Source organism: Vombatus ursinus, unplaced genomic scaffold (genome assembly GCF_900497805.2).
Source record: "Vombatus ursinus unplaced genomic scaffold, bare-nosed wombat genome assembly UNPS02014841.1, whole genome shotgun sequence".
Lineage (NCBI taxonomy): Eukaryota > Metazoa > Chordata > Mammalia > Diprotodontia > Vombatidae > Vombatus > Vombatus ursinus.
The window spans coordinates 7,374,321-7,387,556 of record NW_020954619.1 but is presented as its reverse complement, the minus strand read 5'-3'; the positions used below and the strand labels follow the sequence as shown (position 1 = coordinate 7,387,556).

The window sequence follows — 13,236 nt, the reverse complement described above, 5'->3', positions numbered from 1 at the left end:
TAGATAGATAGATAGATAGATAGATAGATAGATAGATAGATAGATAGATAGATAGATAGATAGATAACAGATGGACGGGTTGTTAGATAATAGGTAATGGATAACTTGTATTTTATTTTATGCATACCAAAACATTATCCTGAGAAAGGATCCTTGGGCTTCACCAGATGCCAAAGGAGCCCACAACACTAAAAGATTAAGACTTCCCTAACTTGCAGGGTCTTAGCAATATTTCTATGTTTCACTGAGGTTTCATGCTGACCAAAGGTAAATAGAAATTTCATGAGAAAATTCTATACTATCCCTGTTTGGTCTCTGACACTGTAGCCACCATAAAAATCACATCCCTCTTAGGGAACATGGGGAGAAGAGGACCATTACCAGACTATAAGTGACAGTGGGAGGGAGAACAGAAGCTCTGGAACATAGTGTCTTAAAATTTGAATATCAGAGATTGCCCCAGGCAGCCACAGTGATCTCTTCAGAGGCCTCCTCTTCTGCTTCCTCCTTGAGATTACTTACAAATATTTTGTCAAAATTTTATTTTTTTAGCTTCTCATCCCTCTTCAGTCATCTCCCCTTCTAGAGTCCATAGCTACAGATTGTTGCCTATCTTTTATTGGAATATTTTGTAATCTGCTCACCTTAAGCCTCAGGTCTATATCTGAATATTTCCAGGATTCTCCTCTCTATCTTAAATACTAAAACACAGCTATTTTATTCCAAGGTTTCTATACCTTCCATTTTACCAACCAGCTCCTTTTTGTTGGTCAGAATGAAATACAGAATAATGGATTCTTTCATCACTTCCTTTTCCTTCTAAAAGAGAAAAGTATGAGTAAAATACTGGGATCTTAGAAGAAATAACAAAATAATAGTAATAATAGCTGATAATTGTATAATGCTTCTAAGTTTGTAAAGTACTTCACTTATATTATCTCATTTAAACACCAAAACAACTTTGTGAGTTTGGTTCTATAGTTATGATTAATCTCATTTTACAAATTAAGAAACTGAGGCTCAGAGAGAGTCAGAATAAGATTTCCATAAGTTTTGAAGCCCCCAACCCCATCTTTCCTCTCTTCTCTCCTTCTCAATATCTTCTGCCAATAGCAATTTTATGTCTATATCAGGAAAGCATCATCCACATCCTTCATCTGGTCTCATAGATAGCATATGACAACAATGAAGTCATTTCTGTTTCTCTCTTCTTATCTTCATCCAAATGTATTCCACTATGCATTTGTCCTCAGGTTTATCTATTTCCATATTGGTCTTTATCTTACATATAAGAGAAACTCATCCACTGCCATATTGTCATAGAATGATACTTGGGTGTTAGTGACACTCATGAGAACATATTTACTTCTTTGTGTTAAAACTTTGAGTTCACCTTGTTTATCATCTTTATTCCAAACATTGATATATAAGCATCTAAATATTATTTGACAGAGAAAGGAGACCAGCCATCTGAAGGAAAGAGATTAGTCAGAAATGTAATTAGCATAATTCTTTTCCTAACCACAGATATGGAAAATGGATTCTCTTTATTTTTTGTTCAGTCAGAGGATATTTTATACTACTGTATTTTATTTTCCCACCACAAATTCCTATTAAACAAAAATGGTTTACTGTGTAAACTTTTTGTCTCTTTTTGATGCATTGTTTACCTATTTTGGTGGGACTTTGTATATAACTAATAAAGAACGTGTGGGTCTAGAGTACTTTGAAGCACCGCCCTAAAGCACTGCTTTTGCACTGTGGAATAATATTGATTTTTTGGAGTCCAGAGATCATGTAGCGATGGTGATAAAAAGCCAACTGGTGGGAATGTGCTAGTGCCCCTCACATGACTCAGATGTTATGAAGTATTGATTGCATGCATTGCCCCAGGCTTTTAGAACTATTAATATTTAAATAAGCACATTAATATTTCATTTGAACTTCAGGCTTAAATAACCTTTATGTCTCATTGCCATGATGCATTCATTGGCTTTGTTTCTGACTTAATCATTATCATTAGCCTGCTAAACAGGAGCATTCTTTCCAATGAAGGTTGACTCCCATTTAAAGCCTTGGGCTGAATATTTTTAAGAGTCGTTTTGGTAAATTGGCAACAAATAAATATCACTTAACCCAGATCCAAACCAGCGAGGAATTCCCCAATTTTCACAGGTAGAGGAGTCAGGGTGGTAGAATGGAAAGAAAACGATATTTGGAGTGCAAGGACCCTGATGTGATTCTTGGCTCTGTCACATCCTTCCTTTCTCTATTTGAAAAATGAAAGGTTTCACTGGAACCACCTCCTGAGAGAGAAAAGATAGATGGACAGAGTAGTGATAGACTTTGAATGAGCCATATATTTTTGGATGCAGCCAATGAGGAAATTTGCTCTGCTTGAGTCTGCATATTTAAAATGATAAGGAGGGGCAGCTAGGTGGTGCAGTGAATTGAGCACCAGCCCTGAAGTCAGGAGGACCTGAGTTCAAATCTGGCCTCAAACCAAACACTTGACACTTACTAGCTGTGCGACCCTGGGCAAGTCACTTAACCCCAATTGCCTAAAAAAAAAAGAAAGAAAGAAAAAAAATAAAATGATGAGGAGTTTTCTTTTTCTTTTTGTTTGTTATTGTTTGTTGGGGGTGAAAAAGAGGAGTGGGAGAAAATAAATACTTGCTGATTTAAAAAAGAAAAGAAACAAAATGATTAAGAAAATTAAAATTTTAAATTAAATGATCCCTAAGGTCCCTTCCAGCAAGAACATTCTATGAAAAACAGGAACTCTGCATCATAAATGAGCATATTCCCCTAAAAGTCTGCTAAAGCAAAATGTTTTGTTTATTGAAACTCTGAGTCTAGACAATGTCAAAACAAAAATTCTAAAATCCTGTCAATCAATTCAATTCAACAAACATGAATTAATTACCTACCATATGCAATGCATTGTGCTAGATGTTTGGGGTACAAAGACAAAAAAAAAAGGAAATAGTACCTTTAGGTATTCATAGGTACTAATAGCATCATAGGTCCATAATATGTACTGATAGGATTTTAGCTACTTTAGGTATTATTAAGATCAAATGAGATACTATTTGTAAAATGCTTAACATGGATACCTGGCCGTGGTAGGCACTTAATAAATGCTTATTCCTTTTTTTCTTCCTGCCTTCAGGGAGCTTACATTTACTAACAGGATGCAATATGTACATGGATAAGTAAATACAGTCTATACAAAGTAACACAAATTAATAAATTAAACATTCCTGGTTTTATTTCCAATGATTCTACATAACTAGTTTAGCTTTTTTTTTTATTTAACTAAATTAAATGATTGGTTTTTTTTGTTGAGTAGATATAGCCTTTCAATCATTTGAGTATTTGATCTATGATTCTGGTCAGTCGACTGATTGGCTAAATATTTTACCCTTCTGTGTAGCTCCTTCCTTGAAGCCTTCCTAGACTAAACACATGTCAGAGAGGTCATTTCCTTTTAAGCATAAGGAATTTATTCTTTGAATATTTCTTTAAGTGTTTAATACACCGTGACAGCTACTATCACCTCTCTCACTCAAGAACTAAAATTTAGAGAAAGCTAGCCCACAAAGTATGAGAGATCCTGGAGAATGAAATTCTGAAGACACAAAGAGAAGCAATTCTAATGAGGAGAGGAAGAAATAAAATTTGTCTGAAGAGATTGGTAGGGAAGAAGAAAGAACTCACCAAACAATTTAGATTTTTAAAAGGTATGAAGAGAAGATGAAAGTGAGGGCGGGCAATAGAGGGTGAAGATAAGAGCATGGTACAATCCCATAAAAGCTGTATCAGGAATGCTAAAGTTCAGAATGAGCTGAGATTGGTAAGGGAAGTTAAGGACAACTAAAACATTGTGCTTTTGTTTCGGGGGTTGGAGCTTTTTTTTATCCATTTTGAGAAAAAGAGGAAGATCAAAGGAGGGATAGGACTCCTGCTTGAATGGGATAAAGATAATAACACAGCAAAAAGAAGACAGAACTGCTCGATTTTATTTTGGTTTTTTTTTCCTTGCCAAGGAAAAATAACTTTTTTATTGGAAATGGCTAACAAAAGGTTGATACCAAAAATATGTAAAACAATACTAAGGAAACACCTATTTGACCTTGGATTCAAGTCATTTGGCTCAAATGAACTACAACCACTCTTAATCAAAGAATTGGCAGCTGCTATTGCTGAATCACTGTCAATAATATTTAAATAATAACAATAGCTAGCATTTACATTGTACTTTAAAGTTTGCAAAGTGCTTTGTAAGTTAATTTCATTTTATCTTCACAACAACCCTAGGAGGTAGGTGATTATTACTATCCCCACTTACTGATGAAGAAATTGAGGCAGGCAGAGATTAAGTGACTTACCCAGGGTAACAGCTAGTAAATGTCTGAGATCACATTTGAATTCAGGACTTCCCAGCTCCAAGTCCAGTGCCTCATCCATTCTACCACCTATCTGCCATAGGAGAGATACCACAGTACTAGAGAAAGACAAGTGTCCCTATTTTCAAAAGAAAAAGGAAGAAGACAGAATCTACAAATTATATTCCTGTGATCTTGACTTCAATTTCTGAGATGATTCTATAACAAATCTTTAAAGAGATGGTTAATAATTTTCTTGAAAAGGAAGACGCATCAGGGATTCATCAAGAAAAGGCCATGTCAGACTAATCTTTTTTCATGTTTTGACAGTTACTAAATCGGTAAAACAAAAGAATGCTGTAGATAGAATTTAATTAGCCCCTTAGCAAAGCATTGGATCAAGTTCTTCCTACTTTTCTTGGAGAAAAGATAAAGAAATGTAAAACTGATAATAGTGCTGTGGGTATTTCGTTCAACTAAAAAAGGAAAAAAATCCTTCTCTGACAGTTTTCTATGTGGACCTTTTTTCATGAAGCCATTATTATATTCATACTAATTATTAACATTATTGGGGACAGTGGAATGTATGCAGTGGCAAGAGGGTTGGGTTTAGAAACAAGGAATTTGGCTTCACATCATCACTGCCTCACCACCTGTGTGACCTTGGACAAGTCAGGTAACCCCTTTGCTTCTCAGGTTTGAGAGGACCAAACTAAGGCTGGGTGATCTGTCTCTAAAGTCCCTTTCAGTTTTAAATCAGTTGTCCTATTTTAGGTTCACATTTTCCTCTCATTGTTAATAGCCTCATTTCCTGAAGTTCTATGGTATTATAAAGCTGCAGAGTCCTAACTGCAGGAGATGTCTATGTTTGGAGTCATGGCAGCATTTGCAAGAGATAAAATTGCACAGAATGATATATTCCTCAAAAGCCTTTTTTTTCCTTTTAAAGTTAGCACACTGGAAATTTGAATCAAGGAATGCAAATTTCAAAACTCAATACCAAGTTACGCTCACTGATTTTTATAATGCTAGGTTCTAGATATGGAATTTGTTCAAAATGACTCATTAAGTTGTCCATGGTGGTTGTAGATAGACAGACAGAAAGACAGACAGATAGATAAAGATAGATAGATAGACATATATGTATTTATATTTATATTGTACATATGTACATATATCCACATATACATGTAACTCTCAACATAACATAAAATCACGTATTTATGGGTAAATATACACATATACATGTACACATACCAAGGTTCAAGATGCCATATATACATTATAGATGGACATATACAGTGTATATATATATACATGTATGTGTGTGTATGTGTATATATATATATATACACACATAAGGCACATATACAGTATACAGATAGAGAGAGAAAAACACATTTTAATGCTTCAGTAAATCAATGGATCCATGGTCTAATTGATGTGGGTATTCCATTTAACAGTGCAAATTACAACTCATCCACAACTTCTCATGCTGTGCAACTCTTATCTGTGTCTTCCCATAAATCCCCCAGAGGAGGCCCAACCACCCTGACAAGGGCCTTTCTGTAGGTCTACTAACATTCTGTGTGTGCCAACACAGCCCTCAAACAAGTATCTGCTATCCCTACCTTTCAATATATGACTGACTCATCCTCTTTTCCAATCACACATCTCCTGGATAATATGCATTGTTTATACTTCTTCTTGAGTGCAATTTACCCATGATAATATGGTACAACCTGTGTATTCCTACCCAACAATCCTCCAATGCCCTCCAGGTAATTGTGTTCTTTGGAGAGTGTAATGTTTGATGATTGAAAGGCATATAGTATCCAGTAGAGTACTGGTATAAAAAATAACAACAAAACCAATGAGTTATTGTGTCAGAAAACAACCTGAGATCATTTAAGCATTGTTCAATTTCCCAAATGCAATCCATCCCATCCCACCCATCCCACTGTATATGTATGACATGTTTTAAACGTGTGTATGACATAACTGACATTTTTATAGTGCTTTAAAATTTGCAAAACAAACAACTCTATGAAGGAAGCACTTCAATTATTCTTATCCCTACTTTATAGATGACCCACCCCAGACTACATATTCAAGAAAGCCTTGTCAAATAGTGTCTTTTGGTGAGAAGATTTGCAGTCAGAAAGGTTCAAATCTTGGCTCTTCCGCTTATGATCTGTGTGACCTTGGGCTAGTTACTTAAGGCCTTCTTTGGGACTCAGTTTCTTTATCTGTAAAAGGGACTGGACTAAATAATCGCTGAGGTCTCATCAAAAATTAAATTGCACTAGATGAATTGTAAGGACTGTTCTAACTCTAAATTCTATCATCTCATGTATCCCCTACCCTTCTCTCAGCCCACTACTTCTAGAAAGGCCACAAAACAAGCCACCCCATTTGATTTATATCCATCTGGAACTTTGGCCTAAACTGAATGAGAACATCCATGATGTAGAAGCAAGATTAGCTTCTCAACCATGAAAACCCTGTAGCATCCCAACCTACACAAAATTATTTTTCACAAAGGAAGACCCTTTAATTACTCACCGATAATTAAAAACCAAAGCATAACACATCCAGTGTTTCACTTTGAGCAAAACACTCTTGCTGAGAAACCACGTGAGGACTGTACTTTAAAACATCCCGAATCATAGATGCAACTTCCCCGTGAGGCAGCCTCTGCCAGGCAAGAGAATAAGATATATTACAGTGTGGGGGAGATGTTTTTATTAAGCTATGAAAATAGAAAGCTTCTGTTTAATAGCTCCACCATTGCCAAAAAAACTTGCCAGGCCCTTAGCACAGGGATAGTTATCACGAAGCTCTAATTTGACTTCGCCCACCAATGCTCGGTGGCCACAGATGAGTCATTTCAGACTCTGGACCTCAGCCTGGGTCTGATGCCACAGACGGAGGAGGTCCTGTAGGCTAGACAGCTGCACAAAGGTCAAGAAGTTACAAAGGCCACCTTTCCAGGAAGAGATCTGCGTGGCTTCTTTCATTTAAAATTAAATTCTTTTAGACTCATAATAGACCTTAGATATCCCTTAGTCTAACCCCTTCATTTGACAGAAGAGGAAACTGAGACTCAGGGAGGTGACCTTTTTAGAGATCTCTTCATCTAACCTTTTCAATTCAGGAGAGGAAACTGAGGTTTGAGGAGATTAGGTAAAATCTTTCCCTAAGGTCACAAAAAGAAAATGGTAGAATTGGGGCTAGAACCCAAGTCTCCATTACCCAGCTCTTTCCAATATACCAGGCTTCTTCTTGTATTGGGTACTCAATTCACTCATTCCTTCAGTATAGAACAACGTCATTTCCTTGAGGACAGGGCAGACTCTTATGTCTATGTATCTATACCCAGATCCTAGTACAGTGACTGATACATCATAGGTACTTAATAAATGCTTGTTGATGCATTGATTGGTTCAATTCCTGCTATGGGCAAAACACTATGGTAGGCATTGGAGGTAATATATAGGTAATACATGGTCCCTGTCTTTGTTGAGCTCTTTTTGGGGGGTGGAAGAGAAGGGTTAGAGGGACAGCACAGAAGACTAAAAAGGGCAGATGACACATAAAGATTTAATAATTGGTCAGTGATAATGATATCACGTACTGTTCTGTTAATATTATTTATTGAGTTGATGCCTAAAAATGATTTGGAGTATAGAGAGAACATGGACAATTAGAGTTTACCTTCAGAGCAAAAATATACTTCCTTACAGCCAGTACAATCATGAGGCCTAGCTCCATCCCTATGGGGTTGTAGAGCCAAAGCAAGTCACTGCAGTGACCCTCATCCCAAACCCCAAGCATTTTTGAGCCCATCAAATTAGATTAAAATGAACATCGAGAGCTGCCCTTAGGGAGTTAAAAATAAGGAAAGGACGTACCTTAAACTTTCCAGCTTAAAAATGGGTTAAAGTAACATTTAATATGATAGGATAAGGAGATTAATGTTTGCCAAATTAAAATTATTATCCATCTGTAACATGACCTATTAACTGCCTTCTGTACCACTTAGGGGAAGGGTAGAAAGGCTGGACTGATAGCTTGCTGTTCAGTAGTGTCTGACTCTTCATGACTCCATTTGGGGTTTTTTTTTTAGCAAAGATACTGGAGTGGTTTACCATTTCCTTCTCCAGATCATTTTACAGATGAGAAAACTGAGGCAAACTGGGTTAAGTGACTCGCCCAGGATCACATAGCTAGTAAGTGTCTGAGGTTGGATTTGAAATCAGAAAGATGAGACCCAGCACTCTATCCATCGTGCCACTTAGCTGCCCACAGTTGAGCCTGAGGCTTCAATTAATCCAAGAATCAGTGTGCATTGGATTCTAAGTTGTTTGGCCTATGACAGCACTGCCACATGTTTCAAAGCTACACTATTAAGACAGTTAAAATTTACCAACTGTAAACCTCCTAAATTTATTAATAGTGGCAAAGGAAGATAGCCTACTGGAGTCATCTCCCTAGAAAACAGCTTTTGCCTCAAGGCAGACAGCATGGTATGGTGCTGAAAACGGAGGCTCAAGATTCAAGAGACTCAGGTTCAAATTCAGGTTTGGACATCAACTAGATGTGCAGTTTGGAAAAATTATCTCATAGCTATGATTTTCCATTTCCTCATCTGTGAAACAAGGATAGAAATGCTCACCTACCTCACAAGGTCACTTTAAGGGTAGCAATTTGTAAGAAATTATTTATGTTTATACAACTTTTATTATTATCACTCCCTGAAAGTAAACCACCTCATGATGTATCTGGTTATTGGAGAATGGAAATCCAGAGTTAGATTCTAACATCAGGGACTTAAGAAAATGAGTCTACACCAGATATAGTACATGTGATAGTATTACTTTTGTCGTTATTATTATTATTAAGTTTGACTCCCCATAATTGATAATTTTTCAAAGATTCTCAAGAAGGAAACTATTCTAAAACTGCTTTTAATTATGATGAAGAATATTGTTTTTCCCAAAGAATGTTTGGAAGATCCATTTAAATATAAATGCATGTTACTCCAAATTAGACTTATCCCTATTGTATTAAAATTAATACAGAAAATAATATTGAACAGTAATTGAAAGGAATTAATGTTGACACATTAAAGGAAGTACACCACCATTTCAATATATCCACAGTCAGTCTTTCCAGTCCCTGATGCTGGCTAGACACACAGTAAGTAACAAATAATATTCCTGCTAGAAGGCTAATTCTCATTAAGTTACAGTGTCATGGAAGAGGCCAGTGCCAAGAGTTCTTCAGAGGACAGATGGCCTACAGGAGTATGCTGTTCCTTGAACCTGGGTGTAGTGAATTTGGAAGCACATTCAAGTCAGGAGTGCTCATTCTTTCTTCCTGCTCAAAAAAGAAAATGTCATAATGTGGTCCCAAAACAGAGTAATGTGCCTCATAGTTCATCAACTACGGAGTTCCCTCCCCTCCGTTTTATCTGACCTAATGCAAAGGCTACAAGAATGGTAGAAGGGTAGAACAAAAGCCCTAGAGTTGGGAACCAGGATATTCAGAATCTGGTCCTGGCTCTTTCCCTTACTAGATGCATAGTACCACCATCCCACAACCTGGGAGTCATGATGGACTCTTCCCTCCCCTTCATCCCTCACACCCAATCAGTTGCCACCTCTTAACCATCTCTCACATCTGTCCTCTCCTTGCCAATCAAACTACTATCTTCCCCCATCACCACCACCACCCACTTCAAGCCCTTATCAGTACTAAACTAAACTATTATTCTAGTCTTTTTTTTTTTTTTTTTTTTTTGCTTTTTGATGAGGCAATCAGGGTTAAGTGACTTGCGCAGGGTCACACAACTGGTAAGTGTCAAGTGTCTGAGGCTGGATTTGAACTCAGGTCCTCCTGACTCCAGGGCTGGTGCTCTCTCCACCACGCCACCTAGCTGCCCACATCTTTCTAGTCTTTTAACTGGTCTCCCTGCCTCCACGATAGGCCCTTGACAATCTATGCTTCACACAATCAACTAGTTTATTAAACACTTCATATGTGCCAGGCACTGGAATAAGAGATGAGGATACAAAGAAGAAAAAAAAAGGCCCCACCAAAAAAATCCCTGTATGCAAGGAGCTTATATTTGTCAAATAAATCATTCTCAGATAGGAGTCTTATTTACATGCTTCCCCTGTCCAAATCCTTCTGTGGCTATTGAATTAAATGAAAATTCTTTAGCTGGACATTCAAAATCCATCACAATCTGGCTTCTGCCTACCTTTCCTGTATTATTTCACATGGCTCCATTTCATGACCTCTTCATTTCAGCCAAATTATATAACTTGGGGTTTGCTGACCCGTCCTACCTATACTATACCTGGAATTTACTTCCCTGCCCAATATTGTCACACACACATGCGCGCGCACACACACACACACACACACACAGTATTTCTTCTTGTTGAGGTCTTTTCTTTCTTTCAAAGTCCAACTCAGGCACCCTTTCCTTCATTCAACCCCACAGCTAGAAATGATTCCTTCTTTCAGTCTTCAGGCCACCTGACTTGGATGCATCATACTTAACTTACTCCACGTCTGTTTTATATGTGTCTCATCCAATTCAATTTTAATCTTGGGTCAGCAAGGTGGCACTGTGGATATTGATTCTGGACTCTGGACCTGGAGTCAGGAAGACCTGAATTCAAATCCAACCTCATATACTTCCTAGCTGTGTGACCTGTGACCTCTGTTTATCTTTAAAATGAGGATAAGAATGGCACTTACCTCCCAAGGGTGGCATGAGGATTAAGTGAGATAACATTTGTAAAACACTTAGTACAGTGCCAGGGAGAGAGTAGGCACTTAATAAATGTATGTTTTCTTCTTTGCTTGCCTTTCTTTGTATCTCCAGCACTATGTGCCTGGCACATAGTAGGTGCTTAATAAATGTTTGTCAACTTGGCTTGACTTGACTTATTGAGGAACAAGAACTGTACCATCCACAGAAAAGGCAAAGTTTTGGGAAGGAAAAATATGGGATCAATTTTTGGATATGGTGAATTTGAACTGTTGTGGTATCCATTTAGAGTTGAATGGCAGGCTAACTATTGGTGCTGTAACCAGAATTCAGCGGAGAGGGTTGAGATGCATGTATTGATTCAGGAGTTATCTGCATACACATATTTATTAAAGGAAGACAAGGAGATGAGGTTTCCAAGTGGGAGATTTTAAAGAGAAGAAGGCTAACAACAGGGTATTTGGGGTGTGTTCACATTTAAGAAACAGGGAAAAGAAAAAAGAACCAGTAAAGAAATTAGAAGTGGGTGAGTTTTGCGTAAATTGGTCATTAGTTTTTGAAGTAGAAATACAACAAAAGTTTTTCATGCCACAGGTTACAGTGGAAGTTCATACTAAAATAATGAAAATAATGATCATTTTCTTATTCTCTCTTTTGTTAATTTTTGCCTGGAATGCTGTCCCCCCTCCCCCCAATCTTCACCTCCTGGCTTCCTTGGCTTCCTTTAAGTCCCACCTAAAATCCCACCTTCTACAAGAAACCTTTTCCAACTCTTATTTCTAGTGTCTTTCTAGTGTCTTCCCTTTGTTTGCTTGTGTTAACCGAGTTACTTAAGAACAGGGATTGTCTTTTTCCCTCTTTTTGTATCCCCTGCAGTTTAGCACAATGCCTGGCACAACCTAGGCACTTAATAAATGCTAATGGACCAACTGAGGACAGCCTTAAGAGACCTTAAAGATTATTTCAACAAGCCCCTTAAGTTTAGAGAGGAAGAAATTAAGACCCAGAGAAGGAAAGAAACTTGCCCAGTATCACACACAGTGGTAGTAACTAGCCAAGTCAGGATTTGAACTCAAGACCTATGATCCAATACCCATCCCATTACGCCAAAGCTGCCCCTTAGGAAGAAAAATTTAACAAACTTTCTTGAAGGAGGCAGCATGGTTTCGGAGAGTGAGCAGTGAGATGAAGAATGGAAACCTAGGGCTGCTGGTAACTAGATTTGTGACTTTGAGCAAGTCACTTAACCATTCTAGGCCTCTATCTCCCCATTTGTAAAATAAAGTTACCTAAGTGATGTTACCTAAGTCCCTACTAGATCAAATATTTTATGAGTCCATTGAATTCCCCACTCTTGGAGACAGAAAAAAAAGTTCTAGATGAGTAAAAAACAACTTGACTTGAAAATAGAGGTGATTTTATTTTCCTAGACTGATTTTCTAAGGAATCCAAATTTCCAAACGATTTAAAATTTCCTTCATTTGCATCGGAAAGTGACAGTATCTAACTTGTTTATGCTGGATCTCTGTTCCTGTTACCCTCGGGAAACTCAAATGAAGATGCTTGTGGACAGTTGATAAGAAAGTTTGTCGTCCTCTTACTAAGCAACCAGTGTCCCCTTAGCCCTCAGCAGGGTAAACATGGCCATCAGAAATCTGAGTTCAAATGCGCTTGAACAACTGGCTGGAGAGATTTTTCTCAGCTTGTGATTAGAATCCTTTTTTCCATAGTAGTAGGAAAAATGTTGCTCAGGAACACACAACATAAAAAAATAAAAAATAAAAAACAACAGCTGCATTCACCTAACAAAGACAAATGATGTGTTGCTGGGAACATTGGCGGTCTCTGAAAGAAACTAAGTAAAAATCCAGGCTAGTCAAGTGCTTGTCAAGTGAAAGAAGACATAGCACGGGAGCCGGCGTAGACCTCCAGCAAGGCAGCTACCACACCCTCACCCCCAGTGCCACAGATGGGGCCTTAGAATTCCCATTTAAATACAATTTAGTAATTAAGTATAACTAGCAAAGAATAGCATTCCTCAAAAAATATTATAAAGAATGG

General features: G+C 37.5%; 1 protein-coding gene across 1 annotated transcript in view; it reads left to right on the top strand.

The window, feature by feature from the left end:
• The window catches only part of PCSK2 (proprotein convertase subtilisin/kexin type 2), a 311,848-nt gene that overhangs the window by 183,542 nt on the left and 115,070 nt on the right, over nt 1-13,236 (top strand). The gene's annotated exons all lie outside the window — the stretch shown is intronic.